This window comes from Alosa pseudoharengus, unplaced genomic scaffold (assembly GCF_046254945.1).
Source record: "Alosa pseudoharengus isolate Yale_2024_CS ecotype anadromous, Long Island Sound unplaced genomic scaffold, YU_APseudo_1.1 YU_APseudo_1.1_scf_2, whole genome shotgun sequence".
NCBI lineage: Eukaryota > Metazoa > Chordata > Actinopteri > Clupeiformes > Clupeidae > Alosa > Alosa pseudoharengus.
This window is the reverse complement of record NW_027468663.1, coordinates 50,771,144-50,786,790: the sequence shown is the minus strand read 5'-3', so window position 1 is coordinate 50,786,790 and position 15,647 is coordinate 50,771,144. Positions and strand designations below refer to the sequence as shown.

The 15,647-nt window shown below is 41.1% G+C and overlaps 1 protein-coding gene across 2 annotated transcripts in view; it reads left to right on the top strand.

Moving 5' to 3' along the window:
* The first annotated feature begins 614 nt into the window (after positions 1-614).
* Positions 615-15,647, top strand: part of stag1a (STAG1 cohesin complex component a) — a 43,940-nt gene continuing 28,907 nt past the window's right edge. For both annotated transcript variants that reach the window (XM_076295418.1, XM_076295417.1), the window contains exon 1: positions 615-766. The gene's annotated coding sequence lies outside the window, so the exon portion shown is untranslated. The remainder of the gene's footprint in view (positions 767-15,647) is intronic.

The following is a 15,647-nucleotide window of genomic DNA, read 5'->3' as shown; positions in this document are numbered from 1 at the left end:
TCATGAATTTGTATAGATTTGCCAGACAAATCTATAGCTCTTGCTGACAAGTGCACAATGCGATGATATGTTGCAATCCATATTCATTCATTTTCAATTTATTTGGTATAGGTCTGGAGTGTCTTCCCATCTGCATTCACAGTGAATGCACCCCACTAGCCTGGGTAACCCTGACACACCTGTTAGCAAATTCACAGGCTATATGCCCCCTCTCCCAAAAGACACCAAGTTGTGTCCATCTAGTCTTCATTAATTAAGATGAAATAGCCGATGACAAAGGATGTGTGGAAAAATGGTGGACTAAGACGCTGGAGGTTACCACATGCCCCCTCTCGTTTTATTCTCATGTTAAGGCCTTGGGCCAAAACAGCTAAACCAGACAAAACACCAACTTCAGGTCTAACTCCAAGCTCACGGTTTTAAAATTAATTTCATGAGATGAGAGTAAAAAAAAGAAGAAGAAAGAAAGAAAGAAATATGATGTGCAGGACACAGCTCATTTATTAGGATCCCCCGCCCCCCACCCTCGGGGTGCTCCTCTGCTATACTGCTTTGTGTCCGCCAGAGGGCACTCTGGTCCCGGTCTGTAAATGCGCCATTCGATTGAGGAAAATGCCACCAGATGGCGGCTTAGGATTGCTGCTCTTCTGAAAGGCGCGGTCCCATTTCTCGGTCCAAATTTCAATTAAAAAATCTTTAAACTAAAAATAATATTTTGCAGTTTTAACTCCAAAGTCGATAATCAATACAACAATGACCGACAACGGTAAGTTTTTTTCGGTTTGGGGCATTTTTGGTACTGTGGAAAGCTTGATGGGGTACAGATTAAAGATGGAGGACAGGCAAAGATAGAGCTGGTGGGGGATGGGTACATGGAGGCTTGAAGGAGCGAATGCTTTCTTTTTCCCCGTTACATTATCTGTATTTGCGAGGATTTCTCGTCGGGCCACTCTGGCAACACGTCCGACCCTAACATTCTGTGCGTATAGCGCCAGCAATAATCATTTCTGTGTGTTCTCTGTCTTGTCATCAAATTCTAGGCATGAGACGTTTGTTTAGCCAACGGTAGTGAAAGGCGTGCAAGAATAGAAGTCTATGCATTGCCTTGTCTGGCTTAGGGAGCCGCATTGAACAGTGTCGATTAGCCAGCTAGCTAGCTAACGTAAATTATATAACGTTGTGTTGAAGCATACCTGGAGATAAGCCTTTTCAGCAGCCGATTTCTAAAGGTTAATATTCAAGTAGCATCATTTGATCACCGATAACGATTGAACAATATGAAATAGCCAATCACGTTGTTAACTGCATTTTTTCATGCATGTTGTGGCAATGTAAATAAACTAGGCAGCGACATCATTGTGGTTTTTTGTATACCCTAGTTGTTGACTTTGTTGCCATGGCAAAACAGTCATTCTGGAACTGATAATAATGGTTACCATGGTTTGTGTTGTGTTTTTGGAATGTTACCTTTATACAGTTTTTTGCTCTCACAAAAAAATTACGTGTTTATGGTAAATTTACCCGGGAAATCTGCTCAGTTGGGTAGGCTACAGGAAAGACAGCGCATGTAGGTCTGACTAACTGGAAGATGTTGGCCTAATTGGCTTAAGTGCATCTATGCTGGTCATGCTGTATGTTTTTTTTTTTTTTTTTTTTTTTAACATTTACTGTTTTCTTACACAACAGCTTATAAACAATTCCTTATTAAACTAAATTGTGATGCTAACAAATTACAACTTCTTTGTACCATGCTAAATAATCCGTCGGATAAAACCATTCCTTTATTTTGTCACACGAAAAAAGAGTTTACACCCTATTTTCTCTGGCTTTTAGTGGAAAATTCTATCAACAGTGAAATGAGTCTCAGCCATTCACTTCTTTCAGATAGGCCCTGTCAAGATGACATAAACATGTAGGCTACAGCTGTATCCCACTTTCAAAACTTTCTGGTGATGATGATTTTTTAGGCCTACCTCGTATGAATGGAGACACAGCAAAAAGGTTTTATTGACAGTGATGCACAACAAGTGAGACAAAGCATTGTTTCTCGTGAGCATTCACAGACATTTTTTAAGTAAATAGGGAGCAGTCTGGTGAAATGCACTACTAATTTTAAGGGAGGAGAAAGTGTCTTATGACACTGATTCAAAAGAAATATGATCTGGCAGTTTAACAGTAAAAGTTTGAACACAGGTGACAAACATGCCATTCCCCTGGTCTTACAGATATAAACAAAATAACACATAGAGTAATCCATACCCTGAAATTATTACCTAACCTTGACTCTTGACCTTGGCATTAAGTAGCCTACATATTATATGAATCATAAGACATGAAATCTGATTTGCAACTCTCTAAATGTGTCACATGGTCTGGTAAGCAGGCTAGTGCAAAATTCAGAATTTAATTGAGAATGATTCCTAAATTCCAATTAAATTCTAGAATTTGAATTGAGGTCAAAAACAGGATGTAGAATGACAATTCAAATTTGAATTAAAGGAAGTAGAATTGCAATTCAATGAAATTCTAAGAAATTCATATACATAATTTAAGGATAGTGTTTAACAATGAAGCTTCACTGTATATGTCAGATATGAATGCATCAAACACAAAACGTATAACTTATAACAGTAACTAATTACATTTCCAAAGTAACCTTCCCAACACTGAATGTATGTTATTACACATTTCTGTTGTGTGACTGTGGAATTGCTTTAAATTGCCATTAATTGAATTCCATTTCCTGTCATTCCAATTCAAATTCAACTTCCTGTGGTGCAGAGCCAATTCAATTCAAATCCCAATTCATGAATTGAATGGAGGCCAATTCTAAAATTCTGAGTCAGTAAGTCATTCTGTAGCATTATATCAGGAAAAAGGAGGTCTGCTTAAACACGTTTCAACATTCCAACATTCTAGGCTACTCTGTTCCATGTTGTAGTGCCATGTGACTTGAGCTATGGCCACAGGGCGCAGCAGGCCCTGCTTGACTAAACACCAGACTTGGACTTTGATGGGCTGAGATGGGCAGATGTAGGGACAGTCATATTCAAAAAAAATTCTAGATAGTCATAGTCACAGTCAATGCATTGCCTAAACTGGAAGACCTCCAAACACACTGTGCCATCAATTTTGTTTGGTTTTGTGAAAGGTTGTTGATATATGAGCTGAGCAGCTAATCAAATTACACATCTCTTTTGGGCTTTGAAGCACCATTATGTTTGTTTACCATTTGCAGAGCTTGGACTGTGCACAGACACCATGTATTTTTCGAGCGTTCCTTGAACAGGTTGTGGACCATGAGGAGCATATAGCTGAAATGGACAAAAAGTGTAGGGGATTGATGATGAACTAAATTTGAAAGCAGTAATTCTCCTGTAGTGTTAGAGGGAAAAATATGAGTTGTTGAAAACGGAACTGACTAAACTAAAGTTTACTGAGTTTATCTGTCAAATTAAAATGCAGGCTTTACTTTTGTGTGCTTTTGTCTGCCTGTTGAAAGCTCAATTTGAAAGGCTGTCGTTGGTACCTTGTTTAATCCCTCTTTTGTGCTCATTCCATCTAACATATGGCATTAAACCACTGTCAACGGTAGAACCTTCTCTTTTTTCTGCCTCTGTAAGATGTAGACTTGTGTGTGCATCCACAGATGTAAGGTTGCCCTGCAAATCCAAATGCCTCCAGTTGCAGGCAGATGCAACAAGGGCTCCTTCAGGTTCAGTGAGACTTGAGTTTGGGTCTTTGTGGAGCTGACCAGCTGTTCAGCATTACACTGTCACTGCCATCTTTAGTGTCACACACACATGTGTGTCTCTCTCTCTCTCTCTCTCTCTCTGTGAGTGTGTGTTTCTGTCTGCAACCTATTGTAAGATCTCAGTTATACAATCAGTGTATGCCCACATGTTTTTGTTGCCAGTTAGGACACCATTTTAACTCAGTCTTGCAATAGCTCAGCATTATCCAGCCACCTCTCTATTGATTGCTGCATCAATTTGTTTTTAAAGCCAGCACTTTGGAATGCTCTATCGGCACTGTCTCTCTCTCATGAGCCTCCCTGGAAAAGTGAACACAAGTTTCAGATGATAGAGAAGAGATGCAGGCTAAAGGTAGTAAGGCTGAGTATTGCGAGCAAACCTCACAAAACGACACACATCATGATACAGAGGCCATGATACGATACATAGTGCAATACATGTTGATTCTGAATAACGACCGTGTTCAAAACAGAACTCATTCTTCGTAGTTCTTCATAAGTAGTTCTTCATAACTCTATATAACAGCGAAAGCAAAGCCATAAGGATTGCGCAGCTATAGAGACACTTCATTTCAGGCCCACAGAATTGTATTATTAGCGTTAACTTTAAAACTTAAAATGACCTTTTCTTTTGTTTCTTACGCTTTTTGCTTTTTGATGTCGTATTGATACAGCAGCTTCTGTATCGATACATATCAACAATATGACACGGAGATATATTATGGCATGTCACAGTATTGATGTTTTGAGGTACAGGTAGCCTACACAGGAACACTGTGACTGTGTGGACTTTTCTTTCCGCAAAAGCCCTCATGCTTACTGTCATCATCCCACAAAGCCCTCTGATGAGTCAGCTCAGCAGAGAACAGCAGTGTGTGTTTGTGTGTATGGGGGGGGGGGGGGGGGCAAGTGTGTGTGTGTGTGTGTGGGGGGGGGTATTCTCTGAGGTAAATTGGTTCACTTGTGAGGTGTGAAGGTTGTGCCATCGTCAGCACCCTTCCTCCTACAAACACTCTAAATTATCTGCCACCATTGTCTGAGTCTGTTATTTTTCCTGCCAGCTGTTTCTCACTTTACAGACATGCACACTACAAATGATGAACTAGCCAGTAGTTGTGTAACCCTAGGTCTGTTTCTATCTAGATTCTTCTAGATAAATAAATTCACTGGGTATAATTTAGGAGGTACAGTGTAATGACTGTGTAATGTCATGCAGCAACCCAGGAGTGCAGCTTTTCTTTTGAGTGATAAAGATGCATTCCTCTGACATTCCATAGGAAACAAAAGTGGGAATGCAATTCTGGAGGCATTTAAAGATACAACACAGCAAGGACAACTTAAGCGTCTAAAATAAAACTTGTAGAAACCATGTGGGTACAGTGGAAGGACCACAACAATAAATGTCAAGCTTTTACTTTATAGTTTGTTCTTTTTTCACCTTTAATATGGTGATAAAAGGAATGTGTTATTAGCCAACCCAATCTCAATAGGCAAAGTCCAAAACTACTCATCTAAAATCAGTCAGTGGTTTACAACTAGGTTTCACATGAAGCTATGGAAATGACCTTGCTTTTAAATGCCTGGTATGAGCTCCATACTGAATGTGCTACTGCTGGTTACTTGTGACTTGCATGCTTGTATATAAACACAGCTTTAAATAGCCTTGCTTGGGCTCCCCCGCACACAGAACAAGCTATACATAACTGGTATGTGGTCTTTCATTTGAAACAGTATGGGTAAACAGTATGCAGTGTTTCATTGGAAACAGTATGGGTAAACATTATGCAGTGTTTCATTTGATTCAGTATGGGTATGCAGTCTTTCATTTGAAACAGTAAATTGGATCCTTGCTTATATTATGTGTTGTTTAACTTACAAAGCAGATTATAGAATCCACCACTGCCAAATGCTCCGTTGCTACTTGTTGTTTGCTGATCTTTTACAGGTGCCCAACATTACCTCAGTTATGATGCTGGACTTTTATGAATGCACATAGTCTATAATAAATGAATGGTGATAGATGAATGTATGTTATTCATATGTTATGTAGTGCAGTGGTACACTCTGGACAGATATTGCCAGAGCTTTCTAGTATTCAAAGCCTTTAAAATCCCACAGTTCTCAGTGCCACATTGGTAATAAGTAAAATGTAGCCGACCATAACATAAATGATCCATTGATGTCTCTCCTCTTAGTATGAGGAGCTGCATCCTTGACAGACCCAAGGCAGCTCTTGGGCAATTATGAGTGGCTGCTGATCCTCGTCCTTATCATAGCTGCAAAATCAACAGAGAGAGAGAGAGAGAGAGAGAGAGAGCAGTTGGCAGTGGCGTGATCATATCAGATCTAACTATTTAGCCGGACTGGCTTTGCAGTTTGAATGTTGTATTTAACACAGTGCCACACATGGCCCAAAGAAATATAACAGGAGAGCCACTCTGCGCTAGCTAGTTTGCATGCTAGCTTTTTAAATGTTTTAAATGATAACCTCCACACATAGCACCTTACTTTACTGTATGAGATTGGAATGCAGTTAACTGGTGTAGATGTTAACAATAGGAATGTAAAAGCTACTGTAGAATAATTCTACATTTGTATTACTAAACGTAGGTATAAGTATCAGCCTGTGTGAGTCAGTAGAACTCTTGTAAACTGTTGATATCAAAGCTTGAAAAAGTTCTGTCTGACCGTCTCTTTAGTTTGTAGCAATTCCTCTGAGGGATGTTATCGTGGCTATGAAATGGTCATAAATCCCTTTTCTTCAAAGCGTCAATAAAATGGCAGTGCGTGTCTTTGCCTGGAGACACAGTAAGAAATCATGTAACCCAGAGCTCTCAGGTGATGTCTGAGTGTTTTCGCTACCCAGGCGTCGGCCGTGAGGCTGCAGAGTGCAGACCAGTGTAAACTGTTGAATCAGGCAGAGCTGAACCCTGCAGGAGAGTTTCATGCAGCATTGCTCAGATGTGCTGTAGCAGCCTTGCCTCAGTCCTACCTGGGTGTGTAATTGCAGCAGGCTGATGTGATTGTGTTTGATGTCCTCCTGAGCACTCACGCTTCAGTTAAAGTAATGAGGAGACTGAGCAAGAGTGATCAGCACAAATAGCCTGTGCAGTACAGGAATTTGCTCTATTGAATTGATGCAAACAAACAAATTGTTTTCCCTACAGTGCACAATGACTTGGATCTGGGAACTTGAAATGAGTTCATTTCTTATCAATCACCAAATTCTCTGATCAATCAGACAACAATCTTCGGTTTGATTCCAGTTGCTTTTCTCTGCTAGTATTGTTAGTTTAGTTATGGGTAAACGTGTCAGCAAGATAAATAGGATATTGAATTATATATGGTCTGCACTGAAAAAAGCAGCTTCAACTTTGGGTTCCTGAGAGGACGAGTTGCATTGATGTTTTCTCAGACAGCCTGGGTCTGCTTGCCGGAGGCTATAAATGAAGGACGACTTGCAAGCTTAATAAATGTGGTCATTGTCAGGAGTCATGCCAGCATTTTATTACTAACATTATCGGGATGCAGGCCCTGGTTTATTTGAAAAAAAAAAATGCTTTGGCTCATTAATCATAAATGTTTACCAAGACCTAATTGATCAAAGGCCAAAATGTGAAGAAAAAAAAAACACCTACTCCCAGCAGAGCCTGTATGTGGTATCTGGGCACGAGTGACTGACATGCTAAGTCTATGGCTGTGCATTTGCCCTGAGGTAACCTTGTGGGATCATGTTGGAGAGTGTTTAACAGATTAAGGGGCTGGTTGGCCGGCTCAGTGTTACTGAGTGAGAGCAGACTGATATGTGTGGGGAGAAGAGGCAGGCTAACCAGCAGCAGCTCAGTTTGACATCTCCGCAGCCCTCTGGGGTCAGCTGAGAGATTTCCAATTATTTTTCTTCGGTGTGCCATCGTATAGGGAAGTGTGAGAGTGTGTGCACATTCGTTATCTTGCCATAAACTTCTGCCTGGTGTTAAGAGCAAATGTCAAACAGGAATTGAAAGGCATGCTAGAAAGAGAGAGAAGGAAAGAAAGAGAGAAAGAGAGTGAAAAAAAGGAGCTAGGAGATGTGGTGATACGGGGGCAAAGTGTGGAGATCAGTGCCGTGTTGACACACTGCTTCGCTCATCCTCGCTGCAGATACTGGAACACCCCCCCCCCCCCCCACCTCTCTTTCCTGGTCTCCATTTTGTGCAGAACTCCGTGGCAGCAGCCATGCTGAGTAGTGTTGCTCTGCAGGAGCCTCTCGCGGCTGCTCTCTGCCTGGGCTCTGTGTGGACGGCTCAGAGGAAGGCCTGGGCCGTGCTGGCGCACACAAGATAGATGGGTCCTGTCTGCGCCTGTGTGATACACACAAATAAAAGCCAGCGGCTCTCCTGCCACTTTAAATCCCATTTCCCAGCAGTGCTCCTTAGTCTTCAACTGATTATTAGACTGTTGCACACATATACACACTCACACACACACACACACACACACCAGCTGCTGCCCCATAGCTACCACACACACATACACACATACAGAGAGAGAGAGGCAAAGAGGAAAAGGAATAGGACAAAACAATCTGAGCATTTCAACAAAAAAGGGGGAGGGGGCTGACGTGATGCAGTCCAACAGGCATTCGCTGTCTCTCTTCAGTTCTGGGTGTAGTCTTGACTTGGGCCTCTGGCTAAAGTGGCAATTAAAAATGAATTTGGAGGCAAGTCGGCTTGATGAGGCACCTCCTGGGCGGGGGCCAGTCGACTGTGCGGCTCCACATACGGGTCAAACATCTGCAGCTACCAGCAGCAGTTTGATGCGCAACTATTTATCTATTATTCATTAGTTCATTCATAGCTGGGTCCCCTTGCTGTCTGCCTGAAATTTTAGACTCTTTGGACTCAGCTGGTCATATATGGTTTAATATCCACTATGTTTTATGACACCATGAAGATGTTTTCTGTGCCATAACCTCGATGTTATTCCATTTTAGATTGAATCAAAAATTGAGCTGGGTTGCCAAGACACGCTAGGTGCATAATTGTGGCAAGCTATGCATTACCAGAGCTGACAGAAAACTGGAATCAGCCTGATAATACAACCCATCTGCCCCTCTGTCACAACATACAGTATCCATGTCTCTCTCTCCCTGACTAACTCTTCTGATTCATATGCAAACACACCGTTGATCATATCATCACATGACAGTACAGTATGGGACTGCAGTTTATCAGCGACTGCCAGCTGAAAGAGAGAGTATGTTTCTGCTTAGCCTTAGGCAGTAATAGCATAGGCATTCACTTGTGTTATTTACCACCTGTTTCTCTGAAACATGGTGTCTGAACATTGAAGCAGGCCGTGCTTTGTAAGAGCATGTTGCACGAGGGCTGTGTAGCCTTCACTGCTTACAAGGCTGTTGGCACAACAGAGTGTTTGACTTGACTTGGTATTTTCATAATTTATTGCAAGTGAGTAAGGGCTTGAGCTGGTGAGACTGGTGCTGAATGTGATGATACATAATCATTTAAAAACAGCATTTGCACTTGAAAGTACATATCAAGACATGCCAGAAATTCATCTTTTTTACTGAAGAAAAGTAGTTAGGCTAACCCCAAATGTACATAATAAATGGCCAAATAAGCACATGTGACATATTAAATATGTCATGTTAGCAATCTGATTACTCCCAGACATAGGAGGATATTAGCGCTGTTTTCAGAGCTGAAGCATATCAGACTGTGTGCCTCATAATATTGGCGCTAGCCTAGACTAGCTGTTAGCTTGAGGGAAAAGAGTATTTGACTGGCATTGTCACATTGTTATTATTATATCATAATCATAAATGATGTGAGTAAAACTATTGGACATAGGGTAACCTAAAACAGAACCTGTTGGAAACACTGGGGGGGGGGGGGAATACTGTACTCAATCATGCTGGAATCATTGTGGAGTGAATATATAGTAGTGTGGGCTGTTTTGTTCTTTCAACTTCAACTTGCAAACGATTTGCTTTTTGTGTTTTGATGTTAATGTGAGCTCTCCTCTGGCAGGCTTTAATTTTTATGTCATCCCATAGGAAAGTAACTTAAGCAACTTAAATTGGACTTGGCTGACCATAAAAGGAGAGCTAGAGAAATATTATCCCTCCTTTTGTCTCAGCCGTAGTCCAATACAAGTCCAAAATACTGTTTTCCCTCAATCTATTCTTATCTTGGCTTATTTCTCCTTAAAGTCCATTAGAAGAAATGTGTGAGATATCATTAAAAGTTGGTTTATTTCTCATGAGACAAAGAAAATATTTTTTTGAGACAAGAACTTGTCCTTTGCCTTAACACCATTAAAATGTTGCATAAGTTTGCAAATGTGCATAAGTAGAAAGTCAGTGGTTTTGGGCCAACAAGAAAATAGCCCTAAATAACAAGAAACAAATCAAGTCAGAAGTCTGTAGAAATCTAGTCTGTAGAAGTATTTCCGATAAGCCTATTTTGATAGATACGTAGATAGATAGAGTTCACAAGGCCAAACACATTCTTTGTGTGAGCAGCCTTTGAAAAAACTGACAGGAACATTAGTGCTACATGATAGGGTAATGGGGATTGCTCAATGGTGTTTTATGCCCCGAATGTCGTCTTCCATGGAGCGCTGCCACCGCTGACTTAAAGGCACCTAATCCTAAACCTAACCTTAACCCATGGCTAACCCTAGTGCCTTCCAGGCAGTGCTGCCTTGAAGACAACGTTGGGGGCATAAAACACCAAGAAACAATGGGGATTCCTACAGAGCACAGAGTAGATGTTGGACAACCTTTTAGCTATGATTTTCACCAGGCCCATCCCTGCTGAAGTTGAGTTGAGACAATTGAAGTTGAGTTTTGACAATTAGCAATTTAGGATATTCTGGATAGTTCATGTTTTGGTTTTACATTAGCATTATAGTATGCAGTAATAACATTACAGTGTGCAGGAATTTTCCAAATTTTAAAGTAATTTTGGTATCAGGACAGATCTCCATCAGTATGTAGCCTAGCCTACTTATGTGGGCCAGAATGGACCACCACATGAATAATAAAAAAAAAGATTTAATTGGCAAAAGAAGCCAGTTCGCATTTCTTTTAGACAGTTAGCATGCTAGTTTTACAAGCCAGCAATGCCATCATAGCTGACTGTGACAAGATGGGTACATTTCATGGGTAGGCTAGGACTAGCTTAATAATAATACCATACGTCGTATAAGAGTTTCAAGTGTATCAACTGTATTGATACAGTTGAGCTGTAATATTAAGCTGTGTGATACTGTATCAGTTATCAAAAACACTGCATCGATTCTCAAAAACACTACATCGAGTAAAAAAACTCGAGTCCATAGTCCCTGCATTTCTTTATCTTTTCAGGGCACTCAAGGTTTTTCTTGTTGCTATCCAGCATTACCCTTCTGTGTCAGGTCCCCTGCTGTCGAATGCTGGTCTAACAGTAGTCATTTTCCTGACCAATCCACAGCTCTCGACCCCCCCCCCCCCCTTACACACACACACACACACACACACACACTCCCCTGAATGAGATTCCTTTCTCTCAGGTGAATGGGCCCTTTCACTCACACCACTGAAAGGGTCAGTCTCCTAGCCAATTCATTTCAGCCATCCAGGCTAGAGAAACAAAGCTTACCCCTTCTAGTTGTTCATATCAGCAGCTGTTGATCATAGGAAACATTTCATTGGTAGAAGATATTCATAATGCTTCAAGCTGTGTGGTTGTGTGATGCATACTTTCTTTTTTTTAAATACCATAAAAAGTAGCCATGAGTTAAGACATGCATTCTGTGCATGTATAACAGTACTGAAGTGATCAGAAATCCCCTGCAGCCCGAGTAATTCCACTTACTCCCACTTATTTACTGGAACCATTTGTTTTCAAAGACATATATTTCATTTATATTTATTTATAATATATATAATTCATTGATTTATTTCAATGAATTAAGGAACTGATGTGGACGTGTTAGATAGTTGTCTGGATAGTTGTAGTTCAGATAGAATCAATTGGATTAGCTTATGTTTTGCATCATTCCAGAATCTTCTAAACATGTAATCTCAGCTGTAACCAAAGATGGTTTGTAGGCCCTGCAGTGTGGCTCATGTTTGGGTCCTCACAGACTTTCTTTGGAAGTTCAGAAGGAGCATTTCTAAATCCATACCCACAGTGGATCCTTCGCTGGACCACATTCCTTTCCTATATTTTCAAGAGCGGAATTCAAAAGAACACAACATAAACAGAAAGGTGCCATTTTGTTCACTGCCAGTATTGTGAAGTTAGTGGTCCAATTTGCTTTGCTTCTGTTTGCAAGTTGGCCGCATGTGGTGTGTGGCTATCTGCTCACCTTAAATTGATTCTGTGTTAGAGGGTTTTCACATTTGTTGCTGTGGAGGAATTGCAGCATTGAGATGTGGGTGATCAATCCTTAGACTATAGTCATTATTCCCCCCAGCACCTTAGACTGTGAGCTCACTGAGAAGAAAGAGAGAGGGAGAGAGCGTTAGAATGAGGAAGCTCGGGTCATTAAAGAGAATCTGTCGAGGTGTAAAAAAAGACAAATTTGTAAGACTGGGTGTGTGTAAAGGATGTTATCAGAAGGGAAAAAAACAGACTATACAACTGCGGATTCTCTATTGTGGATTTTTCTTTTTTTGTGACATAACCTCTCCCACAATTGCACACAAGCACGCGCACACACACACACACACACACACACACACACACACACACACACTTAAGCAGCCTCCACAAAAGCAGCGGTCTTGCTGGGGGTAGATTAAAAAGAGAAAATGACTGTGTTCTTAGGCTGCCTTAGCCTGGTCCATCTGTGTGGGGACCATTAGAGAGCCTTTAAGCTCTCTGCTCGCATCGTTTCGCTGATGTGATGAAACAGGCTTTAGGCTGCGCTATCCCAGCTACTCGGCACCGACAGTCTCCCAGGATAAGACTGCAGTTACAGACACACACACACACACAAATAAAAGCAGAAGGCTGACTCAGGCGACAAGTCACACGAGCTCTGAAGACTCAAGCAGTGCGCTTTACTTTTTACATGTGTAATGATTGTAATGCCTGGGCAATCATTGGATTGGACTGCTGTGCTGGAGCTGTGTTGTGCTTAGAAACGCTAATAAAAGTTTTTTTGCCGGTGACTCTCATCATGTCTGATGCTTCCCATCGTTCATCACATCATCAAACAATGACATCCTTAGGGACCACAGAAAAGAAACACTCTTTTCTGAAAAATTCATAGAGCCAACCTAATTATTTTGTAAAGAATGGAATTCTCTTTCCTCAATAGACTCAGAGGAACCCACTCTGATCTGCCATAATGCTGTATAACTTATACCTAACAAAGAATTTTGTATTTACATAATTTGCAAAATTGATATAGAAATCATGTAATGGTGGAAATCATGTAATGGTAGAATGTTTGGTATAATATGGTATATTTTTGGTTCAACAGTCTATTGTTATTTCTTCAGAATTTCTTCAGTAAGCATAAGAGAGGAATGCTCACTAACATATTATTTCTGTTTCTGTATGCTTTGCCGTCATTTCCTCAATCTGATAAACCACAGGATTTGTTACTGAATAGGCTTATGAATTGTTGGAGTATAGCCCCTTTCAGACATAGACTGGAATCTGGACACGATATAGATGTCACGTGGATGGGCTATATGTATGAACACAATTGTCCGCATTATTTGACCTAGACATCACCCAGGCCTTACCCTACCTGCCTCCTAGTACTAAGTGGACTACTGGATGTCATGCGGGTGAACGTATGTCTGAACACAAAAGGGTAAGATGCGGATAAATTCACACCTTTGTTGTGCAAAGCTGATGAGTGTCCACTTTGTTTAACTGGGTCAGAGAAGGCCTCAACAGAGCCCAGCCAAAAACTCCAATAAACTTTTGATCAACTTTGAGGGACAGCTATGACCATGCAGGATCATCCAGACCAAACGTGACGATTTTGCTACATACTATTTTTATTTATGTACCAGCATGCAAATTTTGAGCCTCCTACATGGTTTAGTTCTTGCGCTATGGGCTTGTGAACTTTGACAAAAAAAAGAGGCCGAACAAAATCGACACCCCCCTCCCCCCATGAAACTGGCTGTATCTTGGAAAGTATTGATCTTACATAAAAGTAATTTTACAGTGTGTCTCCTGGGTAATATTTTTTCTGAATTTTTTGAGACCTAAGTGCGTTGGCCCTGGTTGAATTGACGTGGAATGACCCAACTCTAGTTTATAAGGTTATGGTTATAGTTTATAAGGTTTATAAGGTGATAAGGCACTAATTTGCTAGGACAGGAAGTTCCAATGTAGGCTAGTTATGCACATACTGCAATAAAGTTGGTTCTATAATGGACGTTGGATATTCAACACATTCGAAAAATCAATTTAGCACTGGCTACGAGGGACGACTTTGTGTCAAACCAATGTTGAAAAAAAGACCTGCACATATAACACAAAGCTTCTTTAAAATAATAAAACAACTTTACTGCAGTTAGGCACACATCCACTACAGTCAAATACAGAATACAGTCAAAAAGCAAGCCAAGATAACAACCATTGCATCACAATTTAACTGTGGGCTATGGCCAGATAGCCACAATAGCCTTCATTAGACAGGCTTTTGGCTATCACTTGGATGTGGACGATAACTTAGGAGAAAGAAAAGACAGTCTTAAAGGAGAATTCCGGTGTGATTTTGACCTAAAGTGTTTTGAAACATGATACCGAGTGTGAACGTGTGTCTCATAGCCCATCTCGGCTTGTCCCCTGCACTCCGAAATCTGGCGCTAGTTAGCCGATGCTACCAACAAGGCGGTCAATGGTGGTGCCTCAGATTCCAAAAATAATTCCGTGGAAATGCATGGATTCCAGTTGCTGCAACTGGAAGAAACTGTAATCCATGCATTTCCACAGAATTATTTTTGGAATCTGATCCCTTATCATACCTGTTCATTCTTAATCGTCGCTCGACTTATCGTGACTAAATTCAAGATGGCTGCAAACGCTAAACTTCGAGAAGATACTGTCTGTATAAATTGTCTTGTAAGTAAACTACCAGTGCTTTTTCAAAGTTCTCAATGTCTCGTTTTAAATGTCAGGGCCCTCGGAAGTCTACCAATGAAGTGTGGAGATACATTGAGCCTCGTAAATGGTGTAAAACAGTGATTTATTTGCATGGCTATGCCGATGCCGAGGCACCACCATTGACCGCCTTGTTGGTAGCATCGGCTAACTAGCATCAGATTTCGGAGTGCAGGGGACAAGCCGAGATGGGCTATGAGACATACGTTCACACTCGGTATCTAGAGATGTCCGATAATATCGGCCCACCGATATTATCGCCCCGATATTAGCATAAAAATGTAATATCTGTTAATATCGTTATCGGATTTTTTTTGCCTTAAAACCGATAAAATAATGCTTGCGTTACACCCAAATAGTGCCTATGCGCTCCTGAAGCGTTTACCGGCGCACAGATGATGACCTCATCAAGCTGCGTCTTGAAGCATACAAACAAGCGTGGATGGCTGCAGTAACAAACTTGCTCGCTCTGTTTCAACATTATGTCTGTGGTTTGGAATTGGCCATGGCCGTCGTAGCCCCTTGAGTTGGCCGTGACGCCCCTTTGAAAATCAGAGGTTTACAGGCCACGGTGGCCTTGGTGCCCCCTTCTTTAAATATTCTGCTTTGCGTCCTACTAATAGCGATATATATTTAGCCTATGGCCAAATTACGCATTATGAACTACTCGCGAAGTAGCCTACTCATCACACAGACATCACAAGTATCACATGAAAGAGCTTTTTCTCAGCTTTTAAACGATGTTAGCCGCTAATTGCTGGGGTGAACGGTTC